We start from the raw sequence: 10,892 nt of genomic DNA, 5'->3' as shown, positions 1-10,892 counted from the left end.
ACGCGGTCCTTTAGGAAAAATAGTGAATTAACGTAAGGACTAATGCCCTTGGATAGTTCATGGGGAGTGTTCTAACTCCTCATGTATGTTTACGAGGTGTGTTACCTTGGAAAATAAGCCGATGAATTAGGTCATGTCTTTAACCAAACTGTCTTTCTCCTCTAATTTGATGAGGAGGTCATTTTCCTGTATAAAAATATTAAACCCAAGATATTAATATTATAAACCCAAGGTATGTAAACCCTAAGATAAATATTATAAACCCTAAAATAATCATGGTTGACCATGGTTGATTTTCATATTGAGACAATCTTTGTCTCAATGTGACCATGGTTATTGTCGATCATGCTTGACCAATGTTGACCATGATTGACCTTGCTTAACCATGGTTGAGCATTATTGATTTCCATATAGAGAAAACACTAGGATAAAACCTTATATAAATATTATAAACCAAGCTATATAAACCATTTGATAAATATTATAAATACTAAAATTAACATGGGTGACCATTCTTGATTTTAAAATTCACACAATCTTTGTCACAATGCAACGTTGGTCCATGGTTAACCAGGATTAATTCTCATATTGAGACAATCTTTGTCACAATGTGAAATTGGACCATGGTTGATTTTCATATTAGGACAATCTTTGTGACAATGTGACATTGGACCATCGTTGACCATGATTAAACCCTATGAATAATATTATACCCTATGAATATGAACTCTTAGATTAATAAACCTATGGGAATAATATTAAACCCAAGGGATTAATATTATAAACCTAAGGTATATAAACCCTAAGATAAATATTATAAATCCTAGAATAAAGATGGTTGACCATCGTTGACCTAAGATTAATAATATTATCATATTATTGAACCCTAAGATTTATATCAAACTTTAAGATCAAACCTTAACAATAAAATTAATACTAAACCTTGGGATTAATATTGATCTTAATTTTATTTTAATATTAACAATATTATTTTAATTTCAACGTTATTTTAATAATATTATTAATTTCAATGTTATTTTAATATTATTGTACATTTTATAATGATTAAAATTTAATTAATTTCATAATTTATAATTAAATTAACTAAATTGTTTTTTAAGGGTGGTTTACAGACACTCGGTGGCCACCACATCCACGGGAAAATCCAAGCAGGTCACCCTGAAGGGATCTAGCTGTCGACCATACAAGCAAGGCCTAACCCGAAGGGCATCGAAGAGATTTGACCCCGTGACCTCCCAACTAGCAAGATACTTAGCAACGGGAACTCGAACAATTGAGCTAACCCTTGAGGCTTAAATTAATTAAATTATTATTTTAATAAGATAACAAATTTTCATAATAAATTTAATAATCTAAATTTATTAAAAGAAAAAAATATTATTTATTCATTCATTTATAATATCACATATTATGATTAAACTATTAAAACAAAAATTACTATTAATATTAATATTAATATTAACATTAAAATATTAACGTTAATTGTTCGCTTTGGGTAACTCAATTAGCAATGGTCGTGGAAATGAAGTCTCACCGAAACGGAAATATTGGGTTCAAATCTTATGCTATCCTTGCAATCAGGGTGAGAAGTTGGACATGATGAAGATGTAGCCCTGCAAAGCGTACAAAGAAAAAATAAATATTAACATTAATTACTATTAAAATTAAAATTATTATTAATTTATTTTTTTATTTTTTTTTGTAATCTCGGTATTTCCTTCCTTTTCATTACTTTAAAATAAAATTACAGCAACATAACAGTTAGTTAAGTGGCCATAACTTTCCCATAGGGAAACCAAGTTAACCTGCCACCTAACAACATTACAGGCCAACAAGTAGCAAAAAATAAGGAGTTTGTCACATCAAGATAGATATGCCTGCAATTCTAGACTGTATCTAAAAACTACAATGCCTTCAACAATAATTACAACATATTGAAATGTAAAAGCTAGTCGCATACTACTATTCAAAAAAATAGAGAGAGATCAACAATAAAACTAGTCAGTTCCCTTAGCTAAAACCAACTTGACTAATGTTGAATTCTTCACATTTGAGCCTTAGATTTCTATCGGAGTAGGGATGCATGGGATATGGTCTTCAATTCTCTTGAGGCGACCATCCTACTTCTCCAATTTGAAGTGGAGTTTCTAGAACTCCTTGTGGTAGTTCAGGAAGCTTTGGACTGTCGCTGCCATGTTTATCACAAACTACTCCAGTGCCTTGCCCAAAAGGCTCTTCATCGACTAGTATAAATACAAAGTTTGTTTGTACTGAGTTAATTTTCCTCGGTTTTGCTTGGGATCCAAAACCATTTCTCATGCTTGTTCGACATCAATTTCCATGTTTCCATATTTTTTATTTAATTTTGCTTCCCATTCTTCAACGAGATTGTGAATTTCCTCCACAGTACCCTCATGATACTCACAGGTCATGTCCTTGATAATACTATTAATGGGCTTCCATCCTCTTGTCCACCCCCCTGAGGTGCTAGGCTGGTCCAACTCATTAGCCCCTCAATTTCTTTTGCCTCGGCCCCGAGAGGCACAGCCGTGACTTGACATTGTCAATGACTGAGCCATCCCCTTACAGAACCAATGAACTTGATAAACAAAGAGTTGTGTAATTGTAATTTTAAAAGAGGGATCCTTCCAGGAGGAAAACCATTTTGAGGTGGTCTTACTTGTAGGAATTTACAGGTTAAGTTCCACAGAAAGAATACCAAAAGGACACCGCTCACAACCAGATCTCAAATCAATACACCAGTATTTTTGACGTGGTTAAAACCCTCAGAGTGCAAGGAGGGAAACAGTCCACGGCCTGTCCCAACGTGGGTACTACAGGCAATTTATTAATCAAAGAATGAAAATTTACATAAGCTTCTCTCATGCACGGATTACCCGAACAATGACCCTCCATGCGCTTTAAATAGAACTCATGGACCAATCGGGTGTCAAGCCACGGATCAAGTGTCGGTAATACCGAGATGAGAGTGAACCGTCGGATCACTACATATCGTGACCGTCGGATTGTAAGTTACAAAATGTACAACGGTAAAGAAACACACTTTACCTAACTCTAACCTAACTCTATACTAGACCAAGTTGAACTTAACTATATCCTATGTGTCGGAATATCCTAACATCCCCCCTTAAGAACAACTTGGGATAGGATTGAAGGATTTACAAATATGACACAATAGGAGAAGGAAGGAGGCACTAGAGCCTATCCCCCCTTAGTGACAACTTCCTGAACTCCAAGCATATATCGAAGTTTAGTGAACTTTGCCTCTGTGAGAGCCTTTGTGAAGATGTCTGCAACCTGATCATCTGTTGGACAATATTGCACTTCAAGAACATGGTCATGAATGAGCTTTCTGATGAAGTGCATGTGTAGTTCAATGTGTTTGCTGCGCTGATGCTGGACTGGATCTTTGCATAGCTGAATGGCACTTTGATTATCACACCAAAGTGTGGTTGAATGCTGATGCTCAAAGCCAAACTCTGATAGGATCTGACGAAGCCACAAGGCTTCCTTACTAGCTTCCACGGCACCACGATACTCTGCTTCTGCTGACGAAAGAGAAATGGCAGCCTGTTTCTTACAAGCCCATGTAATAGGTCCTGAACCAAGAGTGAAGACATAACCGGCAGTAGACTTCCGATCATCAGGGTCACCAGCCCAATCAGAATCAGTGAAACCAACTAACAGAGGAGCTGCTTTGGCACTGTAATGAATCCCAAACTGTACTGTACCTCGAACATAACGAAGTATTCTTTTAGCTGCTTTCCAATGACTTTCACGGGGGTTTTGCATAAAACGAGCAACAAGGCCAACAACAAAGGAAAGATCAGGACAAGTATGGGTTAAATACAAGAGTTTTCCGACAAGTTGACGGTATAAGGTAGCATCAACTTCAGGAGAAGTACAAGAGACTGAAAGTTTGACTCCAGACTGAAAGGGAGAAGGGGCTGGCTTACAGTCTTCCATGTGAAAATGACGAAGAATATCACAAGCATACTTGGACTGGGAAAGGAAAATACCCTCTTGGGATTGCAAGACTTGAAGACCGAGAAAATAGTGTAAATGTCCTAAGTCTGTCATTTCAAATTTCTTTTTAAGGCTGGACTTCACATGGTTTATAAGGTTGGGATCACTACCAGTAAGAATAAGATCATCAACATAAAGAACAAGGATGATAAGAGAGTTGCCCTCTTTCTTGGTGTAGACAGTATTGTCAGAATGACACCTAGAAAAGCCAGATTCTAAAAGAAAGCTATCCATTTTGGCATACCAAGCCCGAGGAGCTTGCTTGAGGCCATAAAGGGATTTCTTAAGTCGACAAACAAGGCTGGAGTCTGTTTGTATGAAGCCAATGGGTTGTTCCATATAGATTTCTTCCTGCAAGTCCCCATGCAAGAAGGCAGATTTAACATCCATCTGATGGACTTCCCATTTTAAAGAGGCAGCAAGGGAAAGAACAAGGCGGATAGAGTTCATTTTGGCAACAGGAGAAAAGGTTTCAGTGTAGTCAATGCCTTCAACCTGTGAAAAGCCCTTAGCAACGAGACGAGCTTTATGTTTATCAACTTTCCCATCTGGTCCATACTTGGTTCTGTAAACCCATTTACATCTAACAAGTTTGCGTCCCTTTGGTAGAGGAACAAGATCCCATGTATCATTTGTCATCAATGAATGATATTCTTCATTCATAGCTGCTTCCCAATGTGGATGGCCTGAAGCTTCTGCAAAAGTGTCAGGATCATGATTTACTGGAGCTTGAGCCAGTAAAGAAGAGGCTCTTTCAAACTGAGAACGTGTACGTCGCTGATCTGTAGGATCACCGGCAAGATCACCTGCTGCATCCCGAGTAGCACGGACCCATCTTGGAAGTTGAGGATCCTGAGAAGGTGGGGGAGGATTATCATCCTCGCTTTCATCATCTGAAGAAGAAATGTTTTCAAAGATAGAAGAGATAGGAAGAGGTGGCACATCCGCCGGACTAGGCTCGCAGGCCGATTTATTTTCATCAAATTTTACATCTCTTCTAATGATAACATTTTTGGACTTAAATGGAATAAGTCTATAACCTTTTACATCTTCAGAATATCCAACAAAAGTACATTTCTCACTTTTAGGTTCTAAAGCTTTATGCTTTTCATCTGGAATATGGGCCCATGCTTCACTTCCAAACACACGAAAGTGACTTACATCTGGTTTAATGGAACTCCAAGCTTCTTCTGGAGTGATATTCTCTAGAACCTTAGTAGGAGTGCGATTGATTATATAATTTGCACAATTAATTGCTTCGGCCCAAAAACTAAGACTGAGTCCTTTAGATTGCAGCATACAATTAGCCATTTCCTTTAAGGTGCGATTTTTCCTTTCAGCTACACCATTTTGTTGTGGAGTGTATGGAACAGTATGTTGCATTTGAATTCCATTTTCGGTGCAAAAGTTGATGAATGTGTTTTTAACATATTCTCCACCATTATCAGTTCTTAGCTTAAGAATTTGATGTCCAGATTGTTTTTCAACAAATGCTTTGAAGGCCAAAAAAGTGGTAAATACTTCGCTCTTGAGTTTTAAGAAGTATACCCAAGTGCGTCTGGAGAAATCATCAATGAAAGTTAAGAAGTACTTGCAGCCAGAGAATGAAGCAACAGGAAGAGGACCACATAAATCACTGTGCACAAGCTGTAAAGGGGCTGAGGCGTGCCAAGAGGCACGTTTGTCAAAACTGTCCCGATGATGTTTTCCGAGTACACATCCGGAACAAACACCATCTCTGCAAGATACCATAGGAAGACCTGTCACCATATTTTCTTTACATAGATGCTGAAGGGAGCGATAGTTTAAGTGACCAAATCGCTCATGCCAAAGTTTGCTCACTTCATCATTATGAGCAACAAATACTGAGGGAAGATTGGATGACCCAAAGTTGTGAAACTTATACAACCTTTTGGAATCATCAGCAAGACCAGTAGCTAGAATCTGTTTAGGATCTTTTAGATCCTTGATTACAACATCATGAGGTGAAAATTCAACAATTTTACCTTCACCTGAATGAGTTATCTGATAGACAGATAGAAGGTTGCAGGATAAGGTTGGAACACATAATACATCATTAAACTGACCATTGTCTAGATGAACAGTTCCAGTCCCTACAACATTAAGAGATCTATCATCACCAATATATATATTTTTGGTGTTACAATCATTTAAAGAAGAAAACATGGCTTGGTTTTTGGCCATGTGACAAGAGGCTCCAGAATCAATGAGCCACTCATGAGAATGAGAAGAAGAAGAAGATACATTTAATGCATAACCAGACTGAGATGATTGACAATGAGATGCAGAAAGTGCCATTCCGGAAGTTGAAGTTGAAGTAGGCTCCACATGGATGTTATGTTTCTTCATTGCGGCTTCCAAGGCTTCCATCTTCTTAAAGCATTTAGATTCTAAGTGGCCATCTCGATTACAAAAGTTACAATGTCTATCAGTCTTCTTCCATTTGTTTTTATTGGTCTTATCATTTTGCTGAAATGATCTTTCATTTTGAGGCTGAAATGGTTTAGGACCATTCTTTTGAGGATATGACTTCTTAGGATTCTTTGAATTTGGTTGCTGCTGGGCGGCTAACGCTTTCGTGGAAGAGTTTCCAAGATTAAGAAGACCAAGGTGTAAGAGTTTTTCTTGTTCTCTTATTAAGGAATCACAAAAGGAGTCAAAGGAAGGGGGCTTGTAGTCTTGTCCTTGACAAATGAAAGCTTCTCTTGTAGAATGGAAAGTGGAAACAAATACAGAGTAGGCTGGTCCCAACTTAGTAAGGATGGAATAAATAAGGTTACCATCGTCTTTCTTAACTTTAACACCTTCCAAGAGATATCTAAGGTTCTTGAATTTGGACAAGAAATCTTCAATGCAAGAAAAATTATTAGGATCCAAAGTAAGCAGCTCATTTTCAAGTTGATGGGCTCTAATTTCATTTTTAATCCCAAAAACTTTAGCAAGTTTTTCTAATGCTTCATGAGGAGTCTCAAGTTCCGCAATGTGGAATCTAAGATCAGGAGAAATAGACATCCCTATCAAACCACGTGCTTGATCTTGTCTATTTTCCCATTTTGCTGCCTTTTCTTCATCTTTTGGTTTCTTCTCTTGGTCTGTGGCTATTCTAAAGAGACCTTTACTTCTAAGTAAATCTTCGATGTAGGCTACCCATTGGAAGTAGTTAGTGCTGTCAAGAATGACTTGGCATGGGCTTTCCATTTTAAAAAAAAACTGAAGCTGAAGATGCTGAAAGTAAGTGTTCCAATGGATAGATCTCGAAAAAATAGGCGGTTTTAAAAAAAACGGCTCTGAAAAAGGCTTCCGGATGAAGAAGTTATGGCTTTTTGAAAAAAAATTGTTGAAGTTGCCGGCAAAGTGCGCGAATGTGCGGGAATGAAAAAATCCGCCCCCACAAAATGGAGACTTGAACCCAAGACCTCTACTCTCTTAAAATAGCTTTGAACCAATTGATCTATACAAAAAATTTGAGAGAGAGAGAGAGAGAGAGAGAGGGGGGGGGGGGGCCTCGGTTTGCGTGCTTGCCTTGAGAAAGCTCTTTTTCCCTACAAAACACAAAACACAAAACCCAACACGAATATGCAAAGAAAAACGAACCTTGCGGCTCGAAGTTAGCTTTAGCCAAAAAACTAGAAATTTAAAAAAAAATCTCAAAGTTAGCTTTAGCCGAAAAACTAAATATTTTTCTCAATGTTTCTGATTTTCCGAGATCACACTAAGGTGCAGGGAAAAGAGCATACGCATGAGAAAAATCCTTCCTTTCTGTTTCTGATTTGCCCAGATCGCACAGAGTCGCAGGGCAAAGAGCATACGCAGAAATGAAAGGTATAGATCGGTTAAAAAAAAAGGGCTAAATAAACTGAGACCGAAATAAGCAGAGAGAAAATAACAGTAAACTGCAAAAAAAAAACACTGTATACCTCCTGATCTGAAAAATGACGCAGCTAGGGCTACCGGAAACCTTTTCGCGTGAAACGAAAGGGGTTCCTCACTGGAACAGATGCTCCGAACGCAACAGAGCAATCCTCTCGGCCCGAAAGCAGTCAGAAACAGCAGATCTAGGAAACGACAGCCGCATGCAGTTCTACCGGCTTCAGATTTGGATCACCAACGGACGCGGCCCTCAAATAGCTCTGATACCATGTAGGAATTTACAGGTTAAGTTCCACAGAAAGAATACCAAAAGGACACCGCTCACAACCAGATCTCAAATCAATACACCAGTATTTTTGACGTGGTTAAAACCCTCAGAGTGCAAGGAGGGAAACAGTCCACGGCCTGTCCCAACGTGGGTACTACAGGCAATTTATTAATCAAAGAATGAAAATTTACATAAGCTTCTCTCATGCACGGATTACCCGAACAATGACCCTCCATGCGCTTTAAATAGAACTCATGGACCAATCGGGTGTCAAGCCACGGAACAAGTGTCGGTAATACCGAGGTGAGAGTGAACCGTCGGATCACTACATATCGTGACCGTCGGATTGTAAGTTACAAAATGTACAACGGTAAAGAAACACACTTTACCTAACTCTAACCTAACTCTATACTAGACCAAGTTGAACTTAACTATATCCTATGTGTCGAAATATCCTAACATTACTATCCAGAACCCCTATCAGAGAAGCAATAGAACACCATAATAACACCAAATTTTTTTTAGAGAGAACACCTCAACTCTGCTTGTGACCGTAGAAATTGAGGTTCAACCAAAGGATAGTGACTAAATGCAGAACCAAAACCTGCCCTCCATAAAAACCAGTAATTCAATAGAGATTAAAGATAGGGAAGAGCTTCCATATACCTACCCTTGGACTCACCCGCGAAAGACCTTTGACACAGGACCCAACACGACTCTTCTCATTCCAAGCACCTATGGCGGCATTACGATGTCGCCAGATAGACAATTTCTTCGGCAACCGACTTAGAGGACCCTTCCCAACCCAAGAATGGGTGTAAATACCAAACCCAAATGCATAACAAATGATAACCCTTTCTACAATCCCAAAACCATTACCGTAAGTCCAAACCACAAAGAGCAGGAAATGATACAAACCCATCTTCGACAACGAAATTACATACATCGACACATAGCTACAATCCCACAACCAAACCTCATTACAAATACATACAGTCACATGAAAGTACCAAATGTGACTCATACTTTGATAACCAAACAAAGCAAGGACATGCACCCACATTTTCCAAAGGCTAGTAAGCCAATACATGTAGCAAGAGGGAAAGTGACATAAAACATACCCGACGGACTAAGAGAAGAGAAGCTGAACTCGCCTCATGCCGAGTTCTTTTCAGTAGTGCACCCTTCCTCCTTCAACTTCCCATGGAGCAGACTTCACGCGTGACCACAATTATTTGCCAAAACGGTTAACCACAAACTGCATTGAAGGCCTCTGCCTCCTTCAATATATGTCTTAAACACCTGCATGTGCTTGCCCTCCTCACCACCTGCCTCGAGCGTGTGAGGTGGGGTGGGTGTGCTTGCCAATGCCATCACCATAACGAGCTCGCGGGTGATATGTACTCCAAGTCGTACCCCAATCAGGGAATTAATTAAAATTAAATTAATTAAGCCAATTAATTAATATCTGATTAATGTTAAATAATATTAAATTAATATAAATAATATTAAAGTAATTTAATATTATATTAAATTAGTTTAAATTATATTAAATTCAATTATTTAATTAAATTTTATTAATTAATTAAATAAATTAAATTATTTACTATTAATTATTCTAATGATGGGATGGAATATTGTAATCGTTTGAATTTATTTGCATTGGTGAGGTGGGGATGAGGTGGGAATATCTATATATAGGGGATGTAATGTATGCTTAAACAATTTATACATTAAGCAAGTGGTACAATTAAGGGAAATAAAGATAGTTTGTATGGAGAGAGAGAGAGAGAGAGAGAGAGAGAGAGAGAGAGAGAGAGAGAGAGAGAGAGAGAGATAGTTTGTAGAGAGAGAGAGAGAGAGAGAGAGAGAGAAAGATAGTTTGTAGAGAGAGAGAGAGAGAGAGAGAGAGAGAGAGAGAGAGGTACGATTAAGGGAAATAAAGATATTTTGTATGGAGAGAGAGAGAGAGAGAGAGAGAGAGAGAGAGAGGTACGATTAAGGGAAACAAATATAGTTGGTATGGGGAGGGAAGTTAGAGAGAGAGAGAGAGAGAGGGAGAGGAAGAGGTAGAGGTATGATTAAGGGAAATAAAGATAGTTGGTATGGGGAGGGAAGTTAGAGAGAGAGAGAGATGTACGATTAAGGGAAATAAAGATAGTTGGTATGGGGAGGGAAGTTATAGAGAGAGGGGGGAGGGAAGGGGAGGTAGGGAGGGAGAGAAAGAGAGAGGGAGAGAGAGGGAGGGAGGAAGATGGAGGGAGAGAGGGAGAGAGAGGGAGAGAAGGATGGGGAGGGGGAGATGGGGAAAGGGAGAGAGGGAGAAGGAGAGGGAGGGAGAGAGAGAGAGAGACAGAGGAAGAAAGAGGGAGAGAGAGAGAGAGGGGGGGGGGGAGGGGAGGGAGAGGTGGAGGGGGAGAGAGAGAGGGAGAGGGAGAGAGGGGGAGAGGGAGGGGGGAGGGAGGGGAGAGAGAGAGAGAGAGAGGGGGGGGGGGAGGGGGAGGGGGAGGGAGAGAGAGAGAGAGAGAGAGAGAGAGAGAGAGAGAGGTGCATGTTAATTATTTTGTCTGGGGTTTAGTTTCATTCAGTAATAGGTTCAAATTTGATGGGGAGGGGTTGAGGATGGGAGCTATATTTAGAAATATAAAACTATCGCAATGAGAAA

This window comes from Pinus tabuliformis, chromosome 6, assembly GCF_031772625.1.
Source record: "Pinus tabuliformis cultivar Carrire ecotype Pingquan chromosome 6, CPIR1, whole genome shotgun sequence".
NCBI classification, from domain to species: Eukaryota; Viridiplantae; Streptophyta; class Pinopsida; order Pinales; family Pinaceae; genus Pinus; species Pinus tabuliformis.
The sequence above is the reverse complement of the archived record's forward strand: the minus strand, read 5'-3'. Positions refer to the sequence as shown.